The sequence below is a fragment of the Urocampus carinirostris genome, chromosome 2, assembly GCF_059441175.1.
Source record: "Urocampus carinirostris isolate Australia breed hairy pipefish chromosome 2, RoL_Ucar_1.0, whole genome shotgun sequence".
NCBI classification, from domain to species: Eukaryota; Metazoa; Chordata; class Actinopteri; order Syngnathiformes; family Syngnathidae; genus Urocampus; species Urocampus carinirostris.
The window spans coordinates 33,308,410-33,336,274 of NC_142350.1; the positions used below are offsets into that span (position 1 = coordinate 33,308,410).

The window sequence follows — 27,865 nt, forward strand, 5'->3', positions numbered from 1 at the left end:
TAAACTCCTCTTTTTTATTTTTGGGGGGCATTGGGTTGGCATTTGTATTGTATTTTAACAGCCCTTTTCTTTATTTTCCCAATTTTTCAGCTAAAACTCAAGCAGGCATGAAGTCAGTTTTCAACCTGATTGACCTCCCGCCCTTCCCTTTTACCTAATGTGTTGCATGTCCTGGAAAGACCTTGCTAAAAGTAAGGTAAAAGTTAATAAGAGCAGTGGGAAAAACTGCAAAGGCTATTTGAACTCAGGTGGGGATAATTAAACCATACTTAATAGAAAAAAATGTTCTACTTTTTAAGCACACCTCACCTTAAAATGGGAAATGTTGCCAAATAGTTGATTTGTCCTTTCACCTCTACGTTGTGGATTTAGATATAATTCAAATTTAAGATGTATTCTTGTTCCTTAAAATGTGTATAGATTGCTGGTGATATGACATTCCCCAATGACATCATCAAACCCCACGGACGTACGATGACATTTACTCAAACTCGACAAAGCTGCTTTCCAGCCCAAACACCGAGCCGAGTTGAAACCCTGCTGCTAGAGCTCCTCCGGCGTCCTTCCTTTCAAACTTAAACAGCTTCTCTTTTAGAAGTGACCTTGAGAAGAAAACCATTAATGCCGTCATCTAGCCAATAAATTCATCGTGAGCGTAATTAGAATGTCAGCTTCTGTTGGTTTGAATTAATCCTGGACCTTGAAAAACACAAATAATCGAAAAGCGAATTGTCGGAAAAGAGAACAATTTCGTTGAGACGAAGCTTTATCAGACACCTGCTGCGCTAGACTCAAAGTGACTTTTGCGCCACTGACATTTTTCATGCATATTATTACTTTAAAATGAATATGTGTTGATTATATTTCCGAGTCTGGTGGAATCCTGTTGCGAGAATCCAAGTTTAATGTCAAGTTGAGCTATAATATTCCATGTGCAAAATAGCTTTCTGATACATAAACTCATACATAATTTTTTTATTGGAATTTGATTTCAATGTTGACAGTCTGGTACTGCACTAACGTAATTGGTTGACAACTTTATGGTGTTGGGGCTCTGTGTGGTTATTTGTGTTTGCTTCTTATGTCGCTCTGTATATTTTATGATCCTTTGACACCAAAGGTTGGTATAGAACACATATGTCAAAGTCAAGGACTGCGGGCTACATCTGGCCCACAAGAACATTTTCTACAGCCACCGAGTTGATCTCAGGGCACCTTTTACACGCACAAATACTACATTTCCCACAATTCAACAGTGATGCACACTTGCTCACGCACAGGAGTTATGTCAATGCGCACCTGTCCTTCAATATGATCGGCTAGCTTCTTTTTAGAGTGCGTACATATAAAACTATAATTTTCAAAATCTGGTCTGGAGCCTTCGCTCTGAAAGTGCTGGTCTACTAGTGATCTCAAGAGACGAAAAGAGATCCACATGTTTGAGAACGTTCTCCATTCGGTTCTGTGAAATGCTCTTCACCCTGAGATTCGATCTGCAACCTCAGTGGAACTGTTTAAATTTAGGCTTAAAACTCACTGCGGTCCCTTCTCAAGGTTTCTTCATTTTCCTCATGTTGAGGTTTTTGAGTTTTTCCTTGCCCTCATGTAGGATTCAGATCAGGGGATGGTGGAATAATAATCTGTGGTTTGCAAAAATCTGTGGTCTGTGCTGCCCTTTGAGACTCTTTGTGATCAAGGGCTATACAAATAAACATGACTTGATTGTAGGTTGCTAAAGGAATTTACAAACATGTCTTGATTCAATGTTTGTTATCATAAACTATTGCTTTATTGATCTGCTCATATTGGAATCTATTTTTCTTAGTTTTTAAAATATTTACTGGGCTATATAAAAACATTCAATGAACAGTTGGTCTGTCTGGCCCTCGGTTCTAAGCTGAATTTTTAATTTGGCCCAATGCTCATTTGACATTGACACCCCTGGTATAGAAAATAAATATAGGTGATGGATGGTTTATGCACTAAACTTGTTGTTAGGTTTGAGTCAAAAGGATTCAAGTACGGACACATGAATCAGGTAGCTAATCATTGATAAGACTCTTGAAAGTGACAAAAAGTGCTACAAAGAGGAAGAGAAAAGAAAAACTTGTAACAAAAAACACAGTCCATAAAAAGGCAAGGCTGGAATAGATAAAAAAGTCTAACTAAACCAAGGAGGCGCAGAGGGCTTTTTTGAGGGCAGTGCAGAAGGGCATGGACATCAAACAGTCCTACAACGAAAGTCAGTCAAAGCAGTCCTTAAATACCCAGACACTAAAGTTCTAATGAGCACCAAGTGTGCCCAATCAGTCGTTCAGTTGCCTTGGCGCATAGGAACCTCATACTCATTTTGCACACGCGTGTTTGAGTGTGCATTTCACTAAATGCTTGTAGGTAAATTTGCACGTGTTTTACATAACATTAGGCTAACTTCAATGGAGCTGACATGATTGTTCATCGTCTTGCTGCTAAGAGTTCTCCCAACAACCAAAAACCTTGTGGGCAAAGACATGAGAAGAAGAATCGTGAGGTTTGGTCACTTTAAATCTCTGTAGTTTGCGTTATTCCTTGTAGCACTCATTTGAGGTTTCATTACAAAATACAGTTACATTCAGTGGTCAGATATTACACAGTGTCACTTTAATGTGCAGCGTACTATAAGGCGCAGTCTTAGTTATGTGTGCCATTATTGTATTTCGCACACGCCTAATAATATGGCTCTGGATTTTTATATATAACACTATGGCACTCAACCTTTAACATGTAAATGATGTCCTTTACTATAATGGTGTCCTCTACTATGTCCACATAATAACCCACACACACATGAGTGTGTGTAGAGAGCAAAGTAAAAATAATTGTGTTGTGCTTAATTAAGTCTTGTTGACAAAGTATAACGTTTATTTCATTACCAAATGGTGTGGGTAGGTTAAAAATACAGAAAAATACAACCACAAAAATTGAGTTTAAACAAACATTTTTTAAACTGGTAATCATCTTTCAGTCAAACAATTCGACCTCCTCATCCTCAGTTTCTGAATTGAGATTCACTTTCTTTCTGCCAGCTTTTGCAAAACAACACTACGAGCAGACACGTCAGCCCAAGCATCTACAATCCACTCGCAAATTGTGGCTTGACCCATCCGGCGCTGCTTTCTACTCTTAGTAAAACGGTGGTCTCCATCTGTTATCCATTGCTCCCATGCTGCTCAGTCTTTCTTTGAACAGCTGTTCCACACCGTTGTCCAGCGGTTTAAGTTCCTATGTTGGGCCTCACAAATGCAAAAAAACCTTGATTTCATTTCCTTCACTTGTTTTATCACATGTGACACCCCACGGAGATGAGGCGCCAGTCGTAAGATGCCATCGGCAAACAGCACCATTGTCAGACAGTTCTGTCTATCGGACACCAGACACCATTTTGAGAAATTCTTTAAATTGTGTGACTGCGTGCTTGGGATCGCTTGACTTTTCAAGATGGTGACATCGGTTACGTAACCTACTGTATATTTGGGATCTAACGGCATAATTAAAAGTTTTCTGTGGATATGAATGTGGGAAGCAACGCATGCTAATAGAAGACAGCATGCTGATATGGAAGATACCTCGAAAAAAGTATCTTTGCCATTGCAACACTGGAACGAAGGAACATCTAACAGGCCACTAAAAACAAAATCCTGTACATCAGATCAGTTTCTCCCATATCAGCAAATGTGGGCGAGGCTTGAAATACGCTTGCAATGGAGGACTTTTGAGGGGCGAGGTATGGTGTAAGTCATATTACATATCTGTTATATGCATACAATAAATGTACACAGAAGAATGCACTTCTAATCTTATGCACAAATATGCATTTCTATGCAGCTACTGATATAATAGCTACTGATACATACTGTAGAATTCTAATAATTCATACTCGTGCACAATACACTTTCTCATATTCTTCTTGTACACTTACTGGCGCATACTGATACTAATTCTTGTACACACATTAGTTCTTTTATAAATATACAACGCTCACAGTTACCCTAAAAGTTCTCATGGTGTTCTCTACTTTATGTCCACAATATGCGAAAACGGGACATCTTTTGAAGAAGATACTTTAAAGTGCGCCTTGTAGTCATGAAAATACAGTATAGGCACCCACTGTGTGATTTTGCATAAGTGCAGCTTAGAGGCAACAATAGTGCTAAGTGCTTTTTGGTGCTTTTTCCACTCTGAACTCATTGGTTGATAATTAAACACAATTTGGGAGGTTGCTTGTATAAAAATAACCCCATACAAAACAAACCAATAAAACTCTTTATATCATCACACATTATATTCAGATTCATATTTGATGGACTCCACTTAGCTCGATTTACAGCAGCTTTAAAATTTGGAATGACATCAAGTTCCGCTTCTAATGAATGGTCCGGCTGCTCTGTGGGCACTGATGTGAAGGTCAATGTCCAATGAGCCCAATGTGGCAGTCTGGTATCACTATTGTATCTCAGTGTCCCATCTGTTAAGCATTACAATAATAGTTGATATTATTGTCCAGATGCTCAACAGCCAACTTCAGCCCTGTCTTGATCTTGTTCTTGGATTTTTGTCTACTCCCTGGCCTGCTGATTACGAATGCACTTATTTATAAACAATTGCAAATTCTCATTATTTAGATTAAAACCTGTTAAGATGTCATCGTTGCTTTCAATGCTCCTTCAGCAAGTTTGTATTTAACATGAAAGAACTTATGTCAGAGATGTGTCTATAAGTCCATGAAATGTTTTAAAAAATAAAAAGGGAGCTAATTATTGGGAAAATCTGAATATTTTTTGCCATGTTGCCTTAACAGAGAAGCCCAAACTTCCCTATCCCCAGCCACTTCTTCCAGCTCATCCGACGGGATCCCGAGGCTTTCCCGGGCCAGTCTAGAGACATAGTTTCTCCATTGTATCTTAGATCGTCCCCGGGGCCTCCTGCCGGTGGGACATGCCCGGAACACCTTCCGGGGGAGGAGTCCAGGAGGCATCCTTATCAGATGCCAGAGCCACCTCAACTGGCTCCTCTCGATGTGGAGGGGCAGGGACTCTGTGTAGAGTCCCTCCCCTTATGACTGAGCTTCTCACCTTATTTCTAAGGGAGAGCTCGGCTCCTCTTAATCAATGCTTCTCAATTCTTTTCTGTCATTCCCCCCCTAAGAAAATGAAAAAAAAACTCTCTAGCCCCTGGCTCAGCATGATTGGGGCGTGAAGTTTTTAAATGACTGCTGAAAATATTTGGCTTCATGCTCTTCGCTGCCAAAAATTTTTGACACAGTAAAACACCAATACTTTACCTTATATTGGCCTAGGGGATATTCGTTGGTATCTTTACCTCTGTTTATCACTGCCTTTCTTCTCATCCCTGTTAAATATTGTTTTCAAAGTTTAACTTGAGGGTCTGCTACACTTCTTATCAACACTTTACACTCAGTTCCAAGCGCTTAATATAAACAAAATGTCACGAGCGCACATCCTGCAAATGAAAGCGCTACTGCTCTCTAGAGTGTTCGGGGTGCAACTGCGCGTTATTTTTTTGAAAAAAAAAAAAAAAATGTCCGAGGTCACATGCTCCAACCCTTGACAGAACCACCCGCCCCCTTATAGTTGTAATCCTCCTAGAAAGTAATCCTTATTCTAACTAAATGTACCTGAAGTTGGATTACACCTTTTTTCTGTAACTGTAGCAGAATACAACTACCTTTTTTGTTACATGTATTCCAATACTCCCCAACCCTGCCTATCCCTATACAGCTACATAACTAGATTTTCTGTAGGCCTTAAAAATTAGTCAAAATGGCATGAACTGTTTGGTACAAGCTCTTCCCATTTGAGAAAAACGCTGGAATTGAATGAGTTAAGCATCCCTAGTTTTCAGCTTTTATTGAATAATGAAATAGCCAAAAACAAATTTTTAAATTTGAATTGATGTAGTCTGTGCTTCCAACATCAGCCTTTGCTGTGTGTCAGTTGTTTTCCATCCTAGATCAATTTTCATGAGGTGCGCTGATGAAAGAAAGTCAAGACAGACATGTCACTCAAAATGACTTCCAGTTAACGAACTAAAAAGTGTCTGCTTTTATAATTGAATGACAAATCTCTGTTGTTAGTGTCCAGTTAAGACAAGACATAATGGATTTTGTTTTGGTTTCTTAATGAACATGCATTTTGTTTCAAGTGTGCTGGCTCACAAAATATATAAGGCATATAAGACTATAAGGCATATTAAATACAAATTACTTCGATAGCTAAGGTTGCATAAAAAGGAATATTAGTAAATAATATAAACATGTTTTACAGAACATAAACTATTATTATGAAATCTTTATTGTAATTTATTTACTGTATTTTTTGGCCTATGACGTGCGTCATTTTAAGACACACCTGACAATTTCTCCCATATTTTTGTTTTTTAATTGCACCTTATAGTCTGGAAAGTATGGTGATACAGTTCATTTCTCAGTGAATCAGATGGAGGGAATGGTTTACGTTTACTTCTTATTTTACTTAATAAAAAATAAGTATTTTCATTATTTTTCTAAGCAAACAAGATGAAAGATCTTGTGAACTTGAAAAACGTGTTACAAATATAGCCAACCTAAATGACTGCAACATCATGAAACAAATGATAAGGAAAGCATTTTACCGTCAACATGATTGTTTCAGTTCAGAAAAAAACCCGCGAGTGTCAGAAATTACTAATAGATAATTTTGGATGCACGGTGTGCCTTGAAATTTTCTAAAGAAAAAAACTATGCTTTGGCTCGAAAATGATTGAGAAACACTGATTGAGTGGATGAATTGGCCACAATGTTGGACAAAAACGTGGAGTTGAAGATCATGAAGCCAATTTCTCAAGTAAGTTGACCGCCCACATGTCAGATACTGATACCTAAGGTTGGGCTAGATGAGCACAACAGTAGAAGCGATTTTCATTTGCTGCCTTTTCAAATCAGGCTTTTTGCCCCAGTACAATCTCTGAACCCATATGCCAGAGTTCTCACTTTTGACCTTTTGATCAGAAAGAAAGTAAACCACGGATACAGAATGCAGACCACTTCTTGAAAACATGTCCCTGTTTTACCCCTTTGTTGTGGAGAGGTATTAAATATTTATTGTAAAAAACAGCTTGTCTCATAAATGTCCTGTATATTTTACATTCTATTTCTTTTAAAAAGAAAAAACTCAACATATACATGCAGTTATTTTTTATGGACCTTTTAAAAGTTTTTATTTGAATTTAATTAAATGTAAAAATATTAAAATAATTGCAATAATTGATATTGTCCTTTAAAGAATACATATTCTGTGATTTTAGTCTTTTAATACATTGTCGCCATTAAATGATTATCCTGTGTCTTACCTTTGACATAACAGTAATACCTTTAACTATAAACGTTAATTTGGTGAAGACAATCTCACCAGGAAGCAGGACAGTCTTAATGAAACCCACACCTCTCCCAGGCTAAGCACCCACTGTTCTGGACTCGCGGTGCAAGACTAGACATAGTCGGAACTTAAACGTATTCAAAGAGAAGCTCTGTCTTTGTCTTTTTGCAGTTGTCTTGTAAAAGTTTGACATTGACACTGAGTACTGTATTTTCTGGACTATAAGGCGTACCTTAAAACCCATAACTGACCAGGCATTTAAAAGTGCGCCTAATATACTACAAAATACATTGGATAGGATTGGAAATGCATGCAGTATTTATAAGGGAGCATTACTAAACAAGGTTTTACAGAATACTTGATTCATTAATTGATTCTAATTACTGGCCCAGATCGCAATACATTGTATGCAACGGGTTTCGAACCTGAGTTGTGGCGGTATGGGCGCTGACACTTTACCTTCAGTAGTACATATGATATAGAAAAAGGCCAAAGAACATATCTCGTCATCACACTAATTTTACTCACTCTCAGAAACCTTAATTTGCATAGTGCCTTCTGATAAACAGTCACTCAACTTCTTCACCGGTTCGTCAATAAATTGCGAAAGACAGAAACAGAAAACAGCCTTCCAATATTTCAGTCTATGCAAGCTGTTTTGTGTACGTATCCATATTAGACCGAGAGTTATTGGTCTGGTGGTAAAATGTTTACGCTCTCACTGCCACGATCTAAGTTACATTCCTGTTTAAATTTTTTTTATGTGGTTTTAATTAGCAATACTTATTGACTGAATAATCTTTGCACTATTACATGACTAGAGTGTATAAATAGCCCTTAGGTTATACACGACTAAACACACTGGGTTACTGTAGCTTACTGTAGTCTTAATTCCATGCGCATTAGATTTCGGTGTGCCTTATGTATGAAACATATGACGAAATCATTTTTTGGGGGGGTGCTTTTATACTGAGGAAAATATGGGACTTCTGTAAGATTTTTTTTCAAAATAGGACGATTAATGCTAGTTCGGGTTATTTTCATTCATGTTTCATGTGTAAATGGGCTGCCAATGATTGTTTGCGCTTGTGGGGAACTGATCGGTAGGCGGATACGACACTTTTCTCCAACATCTGATGGGGGAAAAATACAGTTTCTTAAACCGTTAAAGGTAACTGCTATAACAAATTTAACTGCCACCTCTGTCCTAAAACATAACAGCAGCAAAGCGCTTGCCGCTCACTCCCACACATGTAAATGTCACACACTGCTTCACTGTTCATGGATAGGTTCGTTTTAATTTGATTAAAGCAACATTATTACTGAGCTTTCACATCATTTTTGTCCTGTAAACAAGCAACTCCCCCAACACCTGTGCTCACAGCCCTCAGGCACCGTTTCAATTTCCACCCTATTTTCATGCATTTGACTGGAGGTGAGTAAAGCCCCAAGATCAAAACATGCACGTTAAAAGAATTACAATCAGGATAAAATGTTAGTGCTAAACCTCACAATGCTTTTTGCTTTTTCGATTCTGCATGCTAGAAAGTGGTGGGCGGGATGATCCGAATATCGACATTGTTACTAAGCAAGTACTTGCTTCGGATCCATATTATTGTCCAGGGATCGATACTTCATTCCTCCACCGATTTCTTCATAGTGCTGATTCTCGGTGCAGATATTACGATACACTTCCAACAGGCCAGTCTCCAAGCTCTACTTTGTAAATATTTTTGCCTTTTTATTCTTACATTTTTAGATCTTATTTTTCACTTTCACGTCTTTTTTTTAACGTTTTTATCCTGGAATGCGAAGTCTAAACTGGTAAACAATCTTAACTACGTTGTTATCAATAAAAACAAAGCTAATTCTAATTAATGTGACTTTATTTTCAAAACATTGTGAAATGGTAGGTATTTTAGTCGTCTTGTTCATATTGTTATACGGTATTTGTATTTCTCGGATATTGCTGCTTTTTGGGGTTTGACTCTCTTGGCTTTTCTTCTGAAAAAGTTGCAATAGAAATATTTGTATTTTTTTTTTTAAATAAAAGCACATTCTGTTTTATTTACCTAATGGTAAAAAAAAATCTTTCAGTCATTAAAAAAACATTAATTTGAAGCATAAGCAAAGATTCATTAATAATCATAATAGTGCAGATTTTTTTAAGTACTCGCAGGTTGAGAATTTTTTGCTTATTTTACATTATCATGAGCCTCAGCAAGAGGGAGCTGATGTATTTTTCTGTTATTTTGCTGTTACAAGTACCCCCAAGAACCCAAAGCTTTGTATAAAGCTAGGCAAAAAACTTAGAAGAAAATGGTGCGATTTAGTCACTGAGTCTCTGTAGTTTGTATTCTTGATTAACTTGATAGCACTTGTTTTATGTTGCACTACACAATACAGCGAAACATAGTGGTCAAATATTACACCGTGTCCCTTTGAAGTTTGTATTGTAGTTATTAATCAAAAAATATTTTACAATATTTTTAGTGCTTAAATCTTCGTGTCGTGGTTATCGTTATTTTAATCTAATTCAAGGGGTCAGAGGTTCAACTATTATGATCATGACATTTCCAAGTAAAAAGTATCAATTTTGGATCAGTATCAATCGATACCACCCTGTATTTACTTGGGTCGGATCAATGACTGATGATTCAGAGTATCGCCTACTCCTAATGCTAGACCTACTTGTTTTTTCTTCAAGGAGAAAATGACATATTCAGCCGTCGGCTGATTCCCAAAATAGATATCAACATGAATGCGTGATCATTTGTACATTGTACTGCCAACAAGCCCAGTTGTTATCACCGCCTGCAAACAAGCTTTCCAGTCGGGCAATGAATGGGAAGGAGATGCGAGTGTGCAGCTTTCAGAGCACTCGCTAGTGTGCGCGAGTGCGCGGTTGTTGATTTTAAATGATATTTTGGACTGAGCCAGCGGAGACGGTTTCCCCTGTGGGTTTGGGTGTTGAAGTGTGGCATTTCCAGCCAGCGGAGGCTGCGGCACATCACAGTCTCATGTGAAGTAACACGAAATGGAAAAATTTGTGTCCTTTTGGAAAGACAAAATAAAGCTATACCTGCACTGTGAATACATTAGGGCAGCAACTAAAGAACTAATAGTCGACTAAACACTGACAATTGAACAAATTAGTCAAATAATCGGATTATTAATCTATTCTAAAATTTAGTATGAAGTTGTTTTATTATGTGGTAAATAACAATAAACACAAAAAATGAATGCTATGAAAAATATATATTTAATTGAACATACTGCAGATTCTTACAAAAAATAAATAAAAATGCAGCCTAAAACCAAATAGATGCAGTGTTCGGTCATTGGAGAAATACATCTATAAATAAATCTTTGTTAATTTTTAGGGAGACGCATTAAAACCAAATAAAAATGTTTGATCCCTATAAACTAAGAAGAGCAGCAGTATAACAGAAAATGAAATCAATAATATTTGCCTTATGTAAAGTATTATTGGTGAACTGCAAAATGCGCAACAATAGAACTAACGTTTCTCGACAGTTTGACATTTATGGGGATTGTGTAATTGTAACCTGTGCAGTCTTTTGAGTTATTTTGTGATCGAGGGCTATACAAATAAATGTGACTTGACTTGAAATCCAACGGTTTGATAACTCATTATCGGCTCTTTCTATTATCAATCTTTGTCGACAATGTCGACTGATTTTTACAGTCCTAGAATATACAACATTGTTGGATGGGAGATTGACTAAAGTATAGTATAATATAGAGGTAAGTTAAAAATAACAAGAACATTATTGAGAAATTTTCTCATGCTCAAACATATTTATGTGTAAATTTTGGAAATTAGGGTTTGTGGATTGATGATCACTCCCATCACAATTTGGTAATGTGTTGTTATACATATATTCGTGAACAGATTGTGTTCTTATTTCATGGTCAAGTAAGAATCAAATTAAATGTATTTTTCTTTGTAAGGGTTTTTTATAAAAGGTAAAAGAAGCTTGTTTTTGGGGGCGGCAGTAGGTAGGAGGTAGAGCGCTCGTCTTGGGATCAAGGGATCCCAGTTCGAATCCCGGCTCGTCCGTGTTACATGTCGAAGTGTCCTTTGGTAAGACACTGACCCCTAATACCCCCAATAAGCAGGTTAGCGTCTTACATGGCTGCAATACAAGGCCGCTATTGGGAAATGTGGAGCACATTGTAAAGCGCTTTGGGAAGTCATTGACTTGAAAAGCGCTATATAAATGGAGATCATAAATGCAGGTCATTTTGTCAAGGAAAAAGGCAATGCTCATTTTAACCATACAAAAAATACTACTTGCTTTCTGCCTAATTTTTGAGGTGTAATTTGTTTTCTCCTTTAGGTTATAACAGCCACAAGAATATCAGTGCCTAACCTATGTAAAAAGTGCAGTATATAGTCTGGGAAAAATCTTTACTTATTTTAGGGTAATATAAAAATTGTTACGCTAAAGCAGTGTTTTTTAACCACTGTGCCATGGCACACTGGTGTGCTGCAAGATTGTCAGGTGTGCTGAGGGAAATTATCCAACTTGTGTGCCTGTGTGGTCTCGCACCTAACAGAGTAATCATGCAGTACTCTTCCATACCATAAGCGGCAACATCAGAAGCAAATAGCTAATTGCCTTGTGCTTGGAAACAAGTGAATTAGTGATGCATGGTTGCAGAAACAGGTGGGTAGCAGGACGACACCTATGACATAACTTTCATCTAAGCTTTTTTTTTTTACATTTTTAGCTGGTAGTGTCCCATGGGAATTTTTCAATGAAATAAATCTGCCTTAGCTAAAAAACACTGCGCTAAAACATTATTAACTTTGCCAATTAAGTTATGTATTGCAACAAAAGTATAGTGTCAAACAAGGATGGATGGATTTAATGGATTTTCTCCTGAGCTCAACGATGGTTAATGTGATGCATTCTGGAGAGGACAATCGTCTTGAGCAGCGGCACCTCTGAGCTATCACGTTCGCAAGGGAGTTATTGTCTGCGATCTTAATCTTGCAAATCCCCAATCACATTCAGGCTGCAATAGCGCCCGGCCAGAATGTGCATCTTCATTCGGCACGCGTTTGAGAGACAAAATTAAAATCCTTGCTTTTGTCTGATTTTCTGACTATTTGTTTCCCCGCTTTACATTGTTCTAGGAAATGTATGAAAGCAGAGGCATTGTGGCGGTTATCATTTCAGTAAGATACAGTACATGTCGACTGAACTTGAGTTGACCTTATCTCGTTTAATGGTGCTGCTTTTAGTAGACACGTTCAAGGTAGAATAAAAATTAAAGCCAAAATCAATTTCCCATGTTTTTTGTGTTGTTCTGGGTGATAGGTAAAGGGGATTTATACACTAACTTCTGGGGGTAGACTACCAAGCATAAAATAAATACTTGATGTTTACAGCCAGGAATGGCAGCCAATGAGTCCGTTTAATGGGTGATTTTAAACTAACAGATCTGCACCAGGGGCAGCAAGGCTGGGGAGTGGTTAGCGCGTGTGCGGCACAGTTCTAAGGTCTTGGGAACCTCCTGTGTGGGTTCAAATCCTGCTACCGGACATCCTGTGCGGAGTTTGTATGTTCTCCCCGTGCTTGCGTGGGTTTCCTCCGGGCACTCCGGTTTCCTCCCACATTCCAAAGACATGCATTTCAGGTGGATTGGCCGGTCCAAATTATCCCTAGGTGTGAAAGAGCGAGCGAGTTGTCTGTCCCTGTGTGCCCTGCGATTAGCTGGCAACCAGTTCAGGGTGTCCCCTGCCCACTGCCCGATGATTGCTGGGATGGACTCCAGTCCCCCGCGACCTTACTGAGGATAAGCGATGCAGCTAATGAGATGAGATGAGATCTGCACCATAAACAACAAATACAAATTAGTACATAGACATCAACAGGAATCATAACAATGACTCTCATTTTTGTACTTGGGAGTTATTTCCAAGGTAGAACTTCTGCACCAATCACAGGTCTTCATATATTAAAACATATGCTGCTACACACTCATCCTGTCGTACAACAGCTTTGCTTCCCTACTTTGATAGCAGGGCGGTCGATGATCCTTTGCCACATTGCTGCTTCTTTCATAATTTGATTTAAGAACAGAAAGGACAAAAATGGATTGGAGCGCCAACAAATTCATTCTAACAAGAATTATATCCAACATCGAGGGTGGAATGTGCTGATCCTTGCGTTTTTCTTCTCATAAGATATTGTTGTTGTACAACCACGAAAATCTCCAACAGATGCAGGACCGTAGGCCATGATGATATAAGTTTCACACATATCCTTTAGACATTGGCTAAATGTTGAGCTGAACATACAGACAGGCAACATAATGGAGAATGTAAAAAAATGTAGATTGCAGCACTAATACACATAACATAACATAACATCTTACATAGAACATTTTGCTTATATATATATATATATATATATATATATATATATATATATATATATTTTTTTATTTTTTTTATTTTATTTTTTTTTTTCCTATACTTGACATTTTCCCCACAAATAATAATTTTAGAGACAACATTTATTACTATGGCAAACGTTTTTTGCTTCTAGTTGCTATTTTTCCTATTTTGTAAGAAAATAAGTCTTGAGAAGGCAATGTGTCCCATTGTCTATATGAGTTGATTTAGATAACTTTAAGAATGAGCTTTCACATTTTCAAATATCTAAAAGAATATAAAACCCTAGTTTGAATCAGAACCTTTCAAATACACATACCAGGTGTCTGTATCAGTGCCGATATAATTTCTTGGAATTGGTACTTGCGATAGCAACTGATACCAACAATGCATTTTAGTGCCTAATTATTGACCCAAAACCTGAGATTACAGGAGTGATAAATTGCAGATAAATGAATGCAATGTTGAGGAAAATATTGTGTTGACTCAAAGTACAATGAACTTGTTTATGGTATTTGCATTTTCAGTATTTTACACCAGGTTTTATGTGCAGTCTAACATAATCTGAGAACCACTTTTGACTTAAAAATGGTGCTTTAAATGCTACTATGAAAACAATTTAAAAATCTGAAAATTGTCTTTCTTATTCTGAAAAATGTTTTTCGATGTTTGGCAGCGTTGCTCAAATCATCTTCATATGCCAGTCAGTTGTACCTTTTTTGCCAGTCTGTGAAAAATAACTGTTACTCACCTACTTAAAAATGAATACACAAGCCGGCATCAATAAACTCAAAGTAGAATGATCTTCCATCCATCCATCCATTATCTGCACCGCTTATCTTCAGTAGGGTCGCGGGCAGGTGCTATAGCCCATCCCATCTATCTTCGGGCAGAGGGCAGGGGACACCCTGGACTGGTTGCCAGCCAGTCGTAGGGCTGCATAATGATCTTGCTTGTGTAATATGCATTTATGACAATAAAGGCATATTCTATTCTATTCTATTCTATTTTAAAGTTCCCAGGAATTTTGTGTTTTGGCTATTTTAAAGCACCAAATTGAATTGGTTTTGTTTTGAGAATGTATTAAAAGAAATCCATCAATATATGCCAGTCAGTTGGTGATCATTTTATATTGCTCCCTTTTCAGCAATTCAGCATAAAATAAATGATCATGTATATATATATATATATATATATATATATATATATATTTATACCTTATCTTTCTGTTGATTATGGCAAAGTGCTAGTAAAACAACAGCAGACAATTCTGTGGCTCATATACTTTAGTAACTACAGCCAAAAATAGGTTTTTGAGTGCTGCGTTATAATCTGAGTATGTTTGTTCTAGGACCAATAAAATGAGGTTTCAATTCTGTATGAAGCTGCTCACGGAACCACATCGAACCTTTTTTCTCGATCTGTTAGTCGACATTCTCATCAGGTTTGTGTAGTGAGGTTTGTCTTTCAGCACGAACGATCAAGCTCACACTTCTTTATGGAAGGTTGGTTACGCCGGCATCTGATGCTTCGTTGAATATACTCACACCCTTGGCAGCAGCACACACATTCTTTGGTCCCTTTCGTCCTTCATTTCTCAATGACTTTTGTGTTGATTTTCTAGCCAGAAAGCAAATCCAGTGCAATTACAGGAAAAAAAAAATCCTATTGAATTGAAGGTCGGAACTGCATGGCTGCCTCACGTCCTACAGTATAAAAACACGATAATCTTTCAGCTATCTTAGTCACCTTGGATATTAATACCATATGCTAAAGAAGTCTATTTTCAGAAAAGTTGAAACACATATACAGTGATTTTCTGTGGTAACATGGTCAACATTGGATGAGTGGTTGTTTCAGTACTTGGAAACACTGTTGGGCGAGTTACTGAAAAACGGTAATTAGTTGCAGTTACTTGTTACTTCATTTAATAAGTAATTTCATTACCCCCCATATTACTCACTCCCAAAAGTAGTGCGCTACTCTGAAAGTAACTATATTGTTACAAATAACTGTATACACTCGCAATAAAGCCAACCCCCTAAAACTGCCTTTTGAATATCCACATAATAAGAGAAATAGAAGAGCACCAACCTGTTGAAACAAACACTTCATAGTTTCTGGCTTATGCAATCTTGATAGCTTGGAAATGAACACCTAACCGAGACACTCCATATTTATTTTGTCTATGGGCATCAAACCACCTGAAGGTTTCTTTCTCCATTTCTGAGTACTGTCCAAGACATTTTCCTTTTTATATAGGCATGGTGTATTGCAAAAATGTTTTTTAAAATAAAAAGACCAAAATTCACCACATCTTTACGCCATTGATTTTTTGTCCCTGTAGAAGCCTGCCTACCTTGCCTATCATTTGCTACTGGTAAAAAACAACCGAATATGCGCAAATAAACTGACCCCCTGATTTCAGTTTTTTTATTCTATAGTTGTAAATACAGCTTAAATGTGATTATATATAATAGGAAGAATATCAGAATATCAGTAGGGACAAATTCAGCATCCTGCTTTGTGCTGAAGATAGCGCCTCTGTGACGGTATTTATTTGTGCTCTGTAGGTTTTCCTAAACATACCCAGCCTTTATTTAGGGTTGTATGCTACATATTCAGCGAAGGAGGAACAGTTAGCATAGAGTACAGTTTAATTCATTATCTCCTTTAAATAAGCACTGGAGAGACGCAGTAACATAGTAAATTTTGTGTTTTACAGTGAAATTTAATAATTCTGGACTCGTTACAGAGATAAGAAATTGCAATTCTTTGTAATACAAACCCCCACAATATGAGTTTATCCCAACACTGCTTGAACTCAGAACTTTCTGGGTTAAGATAAAAACCAATCACGATTCTGCTGATATCTGATACAAATACCCGAGGCCAGGGCAACTGTTATACAATTTTTCTTCAGCAAAAATACTTTTTTAAAAATGTACGTCTGCTATGTGTGAAAATTGAAAAAAAAAAAAGAATTCTACTTATGCACTGCTGACAAGTATTACAATGCTTTTTGTTTTCATCTTTTAAAATACAGTATATCAATGCCTATTTTTAGTTATTCTGAATTCAGCACCATCCAATATCGGAGCTTGAGGTGACATTACTATTGGGGTGTACTTGTACCCTGTACAATAAGAGGGCAAAGGTGTTTGATACCTGGAACAATGTGACCGTAAGATGAGCCAAATCTTCATAGCACACTGTTCTCTGACCTGAAACATATCCTTGTGGTTTGTGGGTCAGTGTATTGCTCAAGGACAGCTTTGTGGTGGATGGTTTGTCCTCCTGTGAGAGGTCAAATCTAAAAGAGACATTTGATTGGGCTGAACTATGGCTCTTATATAAGAGACATCGCTCATTTAATAGACTTCATCAATCTTTTATTGCTCATTATTGAACTGTGTTTTTGCCTGTATTTTGCCATTTGTCCTAACAATATTTTTCTTTTTTTTTTATTTCATGTTTATTCTGGAGTGCCACATTTAATTTCGTTGGAAACAATGTTTACTACGTAATTATCAATTACAAAAAAGATAATTCTAATTCTCAGTAACAAAATGTAATAAATTGGGCTTGGTTAGTACATCTGAGATAACAAATGAAAAAAAAAAAAATCACAATAGTGTTACTTTAAATGTACATTGTAAAATATCACCACTAGATGTAGCAGTGTTGTGTAGTGTAACTAAAACCGAGTGCAACAAGGCGCTGGAAATAATTCAAACTACGGGGATTTAAAGTTACCATAAGGATTTTTCTTCGTAGTTTTTTTGCCCAGCCTTTTCACAAGGTTTTTGTTTTATGTGGGTACCTGTAGCAGCAAGATGGCAGACAGCTTCCCCTAGGTGAGCCTCCTGTTATGTAAAATAAATACAAATGGATATTTATATGATAGTATTGATATCAGGTGTAGCGCTGAATTGAATTATTAATAATTGTTAAAAGGGTTGGCAAAATATGTAATAATTTATTCGTTTTGTCACACCATCTATGAGGTATTATTCATGTAAAAATAAATGCAAGTAAGTGCATTGAATTTGTTGTGAAGTGGAGGGTTTTTGTAACACTTTGGTCCAAGGGATGGCGACTTAGAAGTGTTTTTATATTCATATATATAAATATAAATATGGGCAGCACAGCGGCGCAGTGGTTGGCGCGTGTGCGGCATAGTTCTGAGGTTGTGGGAACCTCCTGAGTGGGTTCAAATCCAGCTCCCGGCCTAAATGTGCGGAGTTTGTATGTTCTCCCCGTGCTTGCGTGGGTTTCCTCCGGGCACTCCGGTTTCCTCCCACATTCCAAAAACATGCATTTCAGGTGAATTGGCCGGTCCAAATTGTCCCTAGGTGTGAATGAGCGAGTGAGTTGTCTGTCCCCGTGTGCCCTGCGATTGGCTGCCAACCAGTCCAGGGTGTCCCTTGCCCACTGCCCGATGATTGCTGGGATGGGCTCCAGCATCCCTGCGACCCTACTGAGGATAAGCGGTGCAGCTGATGAGATGAGATGAAATATAAATATAAATATAAAAACATTTATTTTACATTGTATTTAATCTTTTTTCATTTAACATCGCATCATTGCAAACAAAATTGCTCTAAAACAGGCAAACATTATAAACAATTTTCAAGGGAACAAATAGTGCTGCAGAAATACAGATAAAATAAATATCTGAAAATAAATGAATTCAATAAATAAAGTAAAAAAAATGATGATTACATATTTAGCTCAGCTCGAAGGGCAGATTCTTAAGCATTTTATATGTCATTTGCACATTGGGAGTGTTTATCATATTTAAAGATTCAACAATGGAAAACATGTTGACAATTTTCATTTCTGCCTTTTTTAATCCACACATAACATGAAATGTATGGCTCTTTCTTCATTTTTGTTTTGAATGATTCGTCCAAATGTAAAATGATATTTGGATAGGATGGTAGGAAAACAATATTTTACATATTTGTGGGTGTATATAATACATTTGTATGTATTTTTTATTGTTACATTTTGCCGGATGTATAGACCCATGTGGGGGAAGGCAGAAACCTGGATAAGAGGGAGATAAGAGATTTACTAACAAATAAAGGTACCAAGTGGCAAAAAAAAACAAAAAACATGAAAAACCAGGCTATGTTCAAACTAGAAACGTAGACCAAAGCTGTAACTGGAAAATATATGGAGCATAGTGATAAGGGAAACCAGGAAGAAACACAAACAAACCTGGTGTGGTGGTAGAAGTGAAAGTTATAACCAGTCCGACAATGGCAAGAGAACTGAAATTGACACAACCATGTCTAATGTTCAAAATGTTTTTAAAGGGCTCAGGATAACCAGGCACAGGTGTGTGATAATAGGACACACCTGTGCCCAGTTCAAACCCCGGTTGGGGCCCTCTGGCGGTAGGAGGTGTGTTACCCCCCAAAGTTAATGGACAGACACTTGGATTTTTTTTTTTTATTTCATGGAATATTCAGTTGTTCTGTACACTATTTTTCTACCTTCCCAACACCTCCATATTTGAATAGAGATGTTGAAGACCTAATCAGATCCCAATCAAGTCCCTCATTTCCCTGCCTGGCATGGATGGAGATCCATCAAGACCAAACATGGGCAACCACAGCTAAAATGCAGAGGCAAGCACTGACAATAAACTGGAGTTGACACTTCAATCTAAATACAGGCTAATGAAAGAACAGTCCTGGCATTATTGACACATAATCCCTGCCCCAGGGACAAGAAAGCCATCGTCTTCTATCTATAAACCAATCTTAATGGCTGAAAATTTTAATATGACATTTCTTAGAATTGGATTTACGACATACAAGGGGAAATTCTTCTAACTAAGCACGACAACGCTGCTATTTTCTCTGTGGCAAAGCATTCTGACATCGATTTCTTCTTGGGGATTATTATTATTCTTTCTTCTGTGATACGGGTGAGAGGGAACCTTCCCCTCAGCAAGATCATTTGGATTCATAACCCCTTCTAAATGAGTTATTGACTAGTAGAGGCTTCGCTGCCATTTTCAATCAAAAGCTTCTACTCACAACACAGCGCTGGCGTTTGAACACATTTCTTTATCTGTGGAATTCAGCAGACATAGCGGGAAACAAAAGGAACGGTCTATGCTTTCTTTATATTCTAACCCTAGGGTTATATATTTTAAATGTAATTTTACCTACATGATTATGAAAAATATTACAAGCAAGCACTACGCATGAATGTTTTAACAAAGATTAAGTTTTAGGTTTGGCAGTTTTCATATGACTTCTGGTCGTTATTTATGCATTTTCCTTGACTGTAATTAAAATATATTGGATATACAGTCGCTCCCCAACTTTTGAACATTCGAGTTACGATAAACGGTAGATAAGAACATTTTTTCGGGATGTCGAAAAATATCCGGTCATTGCTGTAAGTTAAATTTTTTATTGTGTGCACATTTTTGTGAGTACAGGACATTTTTGTAATGCTTCTTTCCGCCGCAACCGGCGTGTGGAGCTGTGAGAGCTCAACTAGCATCCACCCCAAAGAAGAAATCTGGCTTCCTCTTCCTAGTTCTTGGTTAAACATTCTATACTGTATCAGCGCGCTAAGAACTTTGACATTTTAATTTTTTAATATCTTGTTCATCCATTCAATATGGCTTGTGTAAAGTGTACAGAAGAGGCGAGCATTTTCTTTTGAAATGAAAGTGGAAAAGGAAAGCTTGATGCGGTTGATAAATGGGCATTGTTCATTATTTAGCGCTTCCTAGTGGTAAAAACTGAATTCATTAAAAACATTTACATGTAAAAAATATAAATACAAAAAATACATTATGGATTTGAATTTCAAGGAAAAACTGATGAACTATCTTGTAAACAAGCATTTTTAACTACTCAGAGGTCAATAAATGTGTATTTAATTTACATAACATGAAGCTTAACAAAAGGAAGTGGTGCAGTTTGGTCACTTTGAGTGTCCTGTAATGTTCTTTGTGCTTTGTAGGACTCCTTTTAGTTTGCACTACACAATACAGCAACATTTAGTGGTCATATAATACTCAGTGTCCATTTAAGTATCAAGCTGGCACTAAATTGTTATTTTTAATTGATTCAAAATCTGAAAGAAATTTATTTTGTTCAACTTTTGTGATTTCATTTTTCAGTTATGCTTTTTTTATCCACCAAGAAGATTACAACATTTTTATTTGTTTGGCTTAGATAACTGCTCACCATGACTAAACCTGCACTGGAAAATGTTTTTTGGGCAAGTTAATCTGTTTTTTTTTTCTTTTTTTTTGCTTGACGTTGTATGACTATTTCCACCTATGTCTTTGAGTGAGTATTGATCCCAAGAGCCAAGAAGAGTTATTTCAACATCCATTGAAGCCTGGTCACCCTGGAAGGGGGATTAACCAATGTGCGTTCCTTTTCAAGGTTTCTCCATTCACCTCATGTTAAGGTTTTCAGTATTTTTTTGCCCTCGTGTAAGTTTTAGATCAGGTGATGGTGTGATAATAGTCTGTAGTTTGCAATAGTCTTTGCAGCCCTTTGAGACTCCTATGCAAATGAACATGACTCAACTATTATTTTTGAATGCAACATTATTTTCTTCTTCGTTCTGGTACTTAAACTCAAATCTGTATGTAAAAATTACTCTGAACCAAATGTCATATATTTTTGTTTACAGGGTTGAATAATGTATTTCAGTAAGTTAAATTACATAATAATGAACTACCATACAAAGACATATTATAACAATAAATAAAAATTACGACTAGGTTAATTTTACTAGCCCATTCACATTGAATGCGAATGCAAACATATAAGAAAATTAACATTTATAGTCAAAGGTTTTGAATTTTCCTTTATAAGGACAGTGTGTGTTTTCTAAAGCCCCCTTGTGGTAAAAAAGTCAATTAATTAAAAAAAATATACATAAGCAAAAATACACTACCATACAAACGTGCATTTTTAAAAATACTTGTTGGTCGAGAGATTTGCATTCATTTAACATAACATGAACCTTACGTTAAGGGAGCTGGCATGATCGTCAGCCATCTTGCTGTTAGAGGTACTAAAATACCTTAAAAAAGCCTGAGGAAAACATAAAAAGTAAAATGTTTACTTTGAGTCGCTGTAGTTTGTGTTCTTCCTTGTGCTTTATAGCAGTTGTTTTAATTTGCACTACACTATACAGTACAATACACATTGTACCATTAAGCCCTGAAACAGCAGACACTGAGTAGAAATATAGAATTTTATTCAGAGTACTGTTTTCGATCAAGTACATTTTTTACACTTACACTCGGTAGCAATATTGCTATGGATGACACATACAAACAAATAATATGTCCTCAATTGTGTCATACGAGAGTGTGTTACATTGACTGTCTTCTGGTTCACGCCTTTTTTTTAAAAATAGCCTTCGTTTCCTGAAGTTAGCTTACGGACACAAAAAGAACACAGGGATGGGTGAGAACAATATAAAACGGAATGTGTGTTTTTTTCGAGTCTGGTTAGTAGTTATTATGCAAGGTCTGGTGTCATATTAGTAATGATTTTCGGTACCCGGTCCTTCTTATGACTTGTCTTTTGTGTTTTTCTCATGTATATTTCAAAATTAACTTAATTATTGACTTACTGTGACTTCCCTGTGGATAAGTTGAGTATGCTGCTAAGTAAATGAAGTGGAATAGGGGAGAACTCCCCCAATTGCAACCACAAACATCTTACAGTTAAACCTTTCATATACACAGCAGATAAAGAATCTCTCTCCTCTCCTCTCCTCTCCTCTCCTCTCCTCTCCTCTCCTCTCCTCTCCTCTCCTCTCCTCTCCTCTCCTCTCCTCTCCTCTCCTCTCCTCTCCTCTCCTCTCCTCTCCTCTCCTCTCCTCTCCTCTCCTCTCCTCTCCTCTCCTCTCCTCTCCTCTCCTCTCCTCTCCTCTCCTCTCCTCTCCTCTGCAATAAAAACATTGACAAAATAAAGTAAAAATCTTATCTCATCTCATAATGGCACAATTGTTCTTGTTTAATTAATCTTTTTTATTTAAAATAAAACAAAACCGGAAATCAGAATGTAGCATGAAATGAAATGAAAGTATCTGCATTTATATAGCGCTTTTCAAGTCACTGACTTCCCAAAGCGCTTTACATTGTGCTTCACATTTCCCAATAGCGGCCGTGATCTGTGCAGCCATGTAAGGCGCTAACCTGCTTATTGGGGGTAATTGGGGGTTCAATGTCTTACCCAAGGACACTTCGACATGTAACACGGACAAGCCGGGATTCGAACTGGGATCCCTTAATCCTAAAACGATCGCTTTACCTCCTGAGCTACTGCCGCCCCAAAATAAAGTTGTTTTCTACAGGCAGCTATATTTATGATTATTTATAAGTATTCATTTTACATTTCTTTCATGTAAAACAAGATAAAAATTAAGTTATTCTGGAAAAAACAGGTTAAAATATAATGATATCCTAGATTACACTCAAATTATTTATAAAACATCACTGGATGACCTCCTGAGTTCGAGTGACCACAGATTCTAAAAACAACTTTATACATTGATCCCTCGTTAATGTAGGGTTGGGTTCTGAAATCCGTGAACTAGAAATGTTTCTTTCGTTTTACGGTTATTATACATTTAAATACTCTATTATACACTGAGGTAAAAGGAAAAAATAACTTCTACACGCTCAAACTTTCATGATTACTGATGTGACTCTGCTGTGCCCGCTCATTTGGGGTTCTGATTGGTTCCCTGTCACTCAGTCCTGTCAATCCCCTGTTGTCAGTCCGTCTGCGAACCTCAGTGTATACTAGGCAAGCCTTGTTCGACCCTGACTCCCACCTGTCCCGTTTTGCTCCCGTCTGTCTCTGGTTACGACCCGTTTTTGATCCCCACCACGTCTGTTTTCACGTCCTGGCTTAAAATCCGTTTCTGACCCCGACCACATTTTTGCTCTCCTGCCCGGCTATCAACCTGTTTTTCCGTCCTAGACACCGCCATCGCTCGCTACGGAAGATCCACTTGCGTGTTCGGATTACAATGCGAGCACGAGAGCGACTTGCTTCCCGCGCCTATCGAACGCCGGATCGTGGGCACAGCCCTTCCGCCTTTCTTTAATAAAACTTGTGAGAAACGTAAAGCAATTGGGTCCTGTTTCCGTTCTGGTCCTGACACAAACATTTAAAAAAACTGTGTAAACTTTTCTTTTACTCATTTCTTTTACAAATAACTCATGTCCCTTCAAATAATAATAAGAGGGGAGACTGTTTACCTAATAACAATGCAGAACACAATTACAATACAAATCATTGAAATAGCGAAACCATGAAAGGTGAACCATGATATAGCAAGGGATTACTGCACTCTCAATCTAGACAACATGACAATTTAAGCCTTTAAAATACATTAACCTGGAGCTGCTAAATAATTTGTAAACATTTTTTGACCCACAAACTTTGATATTTTATAATGATTTTTAGGATTAAAAATGGTGGAAAAACACTGCCTTAATGTAACAAAGGACCTACCCCTAGTAGTTTGCAGCAAAAATACAAGTGACATAAATCAATATCATGCAACACAGGTGAACTATGTCATACGCGTCTGACATTTCATTCAACACTTGCAAGATTGAGTATGTGCATTCAGTCATGGACGTGCTTTATGCATCTTTCACATGCAAGTTATCCGTCATTCTGTAACACGCCCCTAACCTTCACCTCAGCAGTCTTCGCTGGGAACACGCTAGAAGTCATCATACAGGCAAGAGAAATATGATGACATCTCACCTGTACCACTTCGGTCACCCACTGTGTGATGCAACCGAGGACTGATGAAAAAGAAGAGGGGATTTTTATGGGTACATACGTTTACATACCATTTAATTCAAATGTCATAATAAATGTAATGATTATTTTCATATCCTGTCATTATTTATGTTTGATATTTTTATGAAATTACACTGCAAACAGTATCAACATATAAATTGAAATATTTTGTAAATAAGAAAACAGTGGAACCTCGGTTCTCGACCATAATCCGTTCCAAAACCTTGTTCGAAAACCGATTTGTTCTATCACCGAAATAATTTTTCCCATTAAAAATAATGTAAATAGTTTTAATCCGTTCCAACACCCTGAATGTTTACCGTGAATGTTTAACGTTAACATAAAGTTAACCCAGGCTAATCGTACCTCCGCGTTATCGTAATCTTCCGTGCGAAAGATTACGCTAACATGAACGTGTAAAAATAAAAAAATCAGGTCGTTTACAAGTCATTTAGCACCTGGGTCTCCACAACAAGTCGTGAGCGGTTCATTGGAAAGGGGGTTCCGTTCCAACACCCTGAATTTTGGGCTCACTTCCAACACCCTGAATGTTTACCTCGAATCATAAAGCTAACCCAGGCTAATCGTACGTTCGCGTTATCGTAATCTTCTGTACGAAAGATTACGCTAACATGAACGTGTAAAAATAAAGAAATCAGGTCGTTTACAAGTCATTTAGCACCCGGGTCTCCACAACAAGTGGTGAGCGGTTTAATGGAAAGGGGGCTCCGTTCCATCACCCTGAATTTGGGGCTCAGTTCCAACACCCTGAATGTTTACCTCGAATCATAAGGCTAACCAAGGCTAATCGTACGTTCGCGTTATCGTAATCTTCCCTACGTAAGATTACGCTAACATGAACGTGTAAAAATAAAAAAAGGATAAAGAAAATAATTATGAATAGGATTTCTTACAATTGAGGTGGTCAGCAGAAGGCGCGGGTGGAGTAGTTGTACGCACTACTTTTCTTTTTTCACTTGTAGCAACTTTGCTGCTTGCACTGACTTTCTTCGGAGGCATAATTAGGGGCTAAAACACTTCGTACACCTATATTAAAAGCGAAAGCAAAACAAAACACCTCCGCACGCGATAACAGTTGTTCAGGAAAAGAGCCATCTACACATGTACGCTGCTCAGCTTCGCATCCTAGCGTATGCACTCACGCATTACTGGCGTTCGAACTCCGATTTTTTTGACTGAACAGCGAAGCAAGAATTTTTAAAAATTTTTGGTCGGACTCCGATTTGTTCGAACTGAGAGGCGTTCGAAAACCGAGGTTCCACTGTACTGTATAGTATATAACAATATCAACTAAAGAACCAAAATACCCTGCATTGTGCAATGTGTTTAAAATAAATTCAGTCATGGAAATAAAGTGTCAATTGTCCCTCCTTGGCTCTGTTGCCATAGTGAAGGGTTCTACAACTTTTTTTAAGATGAGAGTTACTTTTTGTAACAATTTAGCGCAAAGAGCACCCAGCTTTTTATTCATTTCTAGAATAACAACTAATCATGTTATTTATAAGTCGTTACTATGTGATTACCAGGTTCATTATTAGAAGTAGGAGTAAACAGACTCAGTCAACCACACAAAAAGTAATTTTACTAGAACGTCACCATAACCCATCACTGGTGAGGTATTTTCAGAACAGGTCCGCGGGCACTTCAGCTGCCCTTAAGGGGCACTCTGTTGCCCGCGGGCACCACGTTGGGTACCCCAGCCATAGTGACAACCGGCTTTCAGATTTGTGTTCAATAACACTGACACTTACTATTTTTGTTGCAGTTCGGTACTCTCTGTAGGCTGAGCTTTTTTCCACAGTTTTATGTAAATTTGTTGTGTTGCCCTAGTAGAAAACCACTTTACCACACTAGTTTAACCTGACATTGTTCCTTTCTGTAGTTAAAGAAAAAGTCCACACCGTGCTGCTCTTCCTGTTTGTGCCCGTTATCTTCTGGTAGGGGTGGGCACGTAGATTTTGCCCTCTCTTCTGCCTGTCAGGCAGAATGCAGGCCAGGTAGGGAGAGTTGCTAAAGGTGTGCCTCTCTGTCACACATGTTTGTACAAACCAACAGTGGATGAGGGTACTGGTTGAGAAAAAGGCTCGCCTCTTCTTTACACTTTACACCAACCATATTGAATGGATGCACGAGATATCAAACAATAAAAATGTCTTAAAAGTTCTTAGCGCGATGGAGATACAGTATAGAGGGTTTACACACGAACCTGAAGCCAGAATTCTTCTTCAGGGTGGATGCTGGGAGACCTCTCACTGCGCCACACGCCGGTAGCGGCGGAAAGAAGCACTGCAGTAATGTCCTGTACTTGGAAAAAGGTGCACACAATACAAAATCTAACTTACAGCAATCTACGGATATTTTTCGACATCCTGAAATAAATGTTAGTATCTACCGTTTTCGTAAGTCAAATGGTCGTAAGTAGGGGAGCGTCTGTATTGCCAGCCAGGCTTGTTCGTTCGTTTTCCGTTTCAGATGTCTTTATTTTGTAGAACTTAATATCTGAATTTTGTGATGTTTGTTCCTCAAACGACCCATCGTGATTCAGAAGGGAAATCTGGACATCTCAAACACCTCGGCAGTGAACTGTAACTCCTGCTGCCTTCAGCCTTTTTTTCCTGCGATGAGTGTGTTCGCTGGTGTGTTTTCATGCAGGGTGAAATTGCTACAGCGAGGGGAGTCGCTTTGATTTCCCAGGACGTCTCAGTCAGGTCTCATTGCTTTTAGACAGCAAACCAGTGAAAGCAGATGGAAAACAGTGACGGGGGGTTGGAACAAGGAAAAAAAGTGTGCGCATTCTAGCATGAGTTGGAGATCGAGACGGAAGATAGCATGCGGGTCATTTGGGGAGCATTTGGTAGAAGAAGAAAAGGATATTGAGACAAGTTAGTGAGGGGGAAGCAAATAAATAAAGGATGCTTTTGCTGAATTAAACATGACTAAACGGTTGTAAGGAGAGAGACATACCACTTGTTTGAAAATGTGTGTGCAACACACAGCAACTATACGGCTTGTACACAGCACTGCCACTCACTAACTAGCCTGTGGGGACGCTGAAGAATCTTTTCAACACTTTGTGTACTTGATCCTATATCATTCTGAGTTGGCCTAAGACAAGCATTGGCCTGCAATTGATTGGTGACGAGCCGAGGGAGTCGTCCTGCTTTTGCTAGGCT

At 37.8% G+C, this 27,865-nt stretch overlaps 1 protein-coding gene and 1 long non-coding RNA gene across 4 annotated transcripts in view; both read left to right on the forward strand.

Moving 5' to 3' along the window:
• Positions 1 to 27,865, forward strand: part of grik2 (glutamate receptor, ionotropic, kainate 2) — a 282,326-nt gene that overhangs the window by 6,306 nt on the left and 248,155 nt on the right. The gene's annotated exons all lie outside the window — the stretch shown is intronic.
• On the forward strand, positions 2,375 to 4,794 carry LOC148371679 (uncharacterized). Its single transcript, XR_015849481.1, has 2 exons — positions 2,375 to 2,530; positions 3,066 to 4,794. It is a non-coding gene; the product is annotated as an uncharacterized LOC148371679 (long non-coding RNA).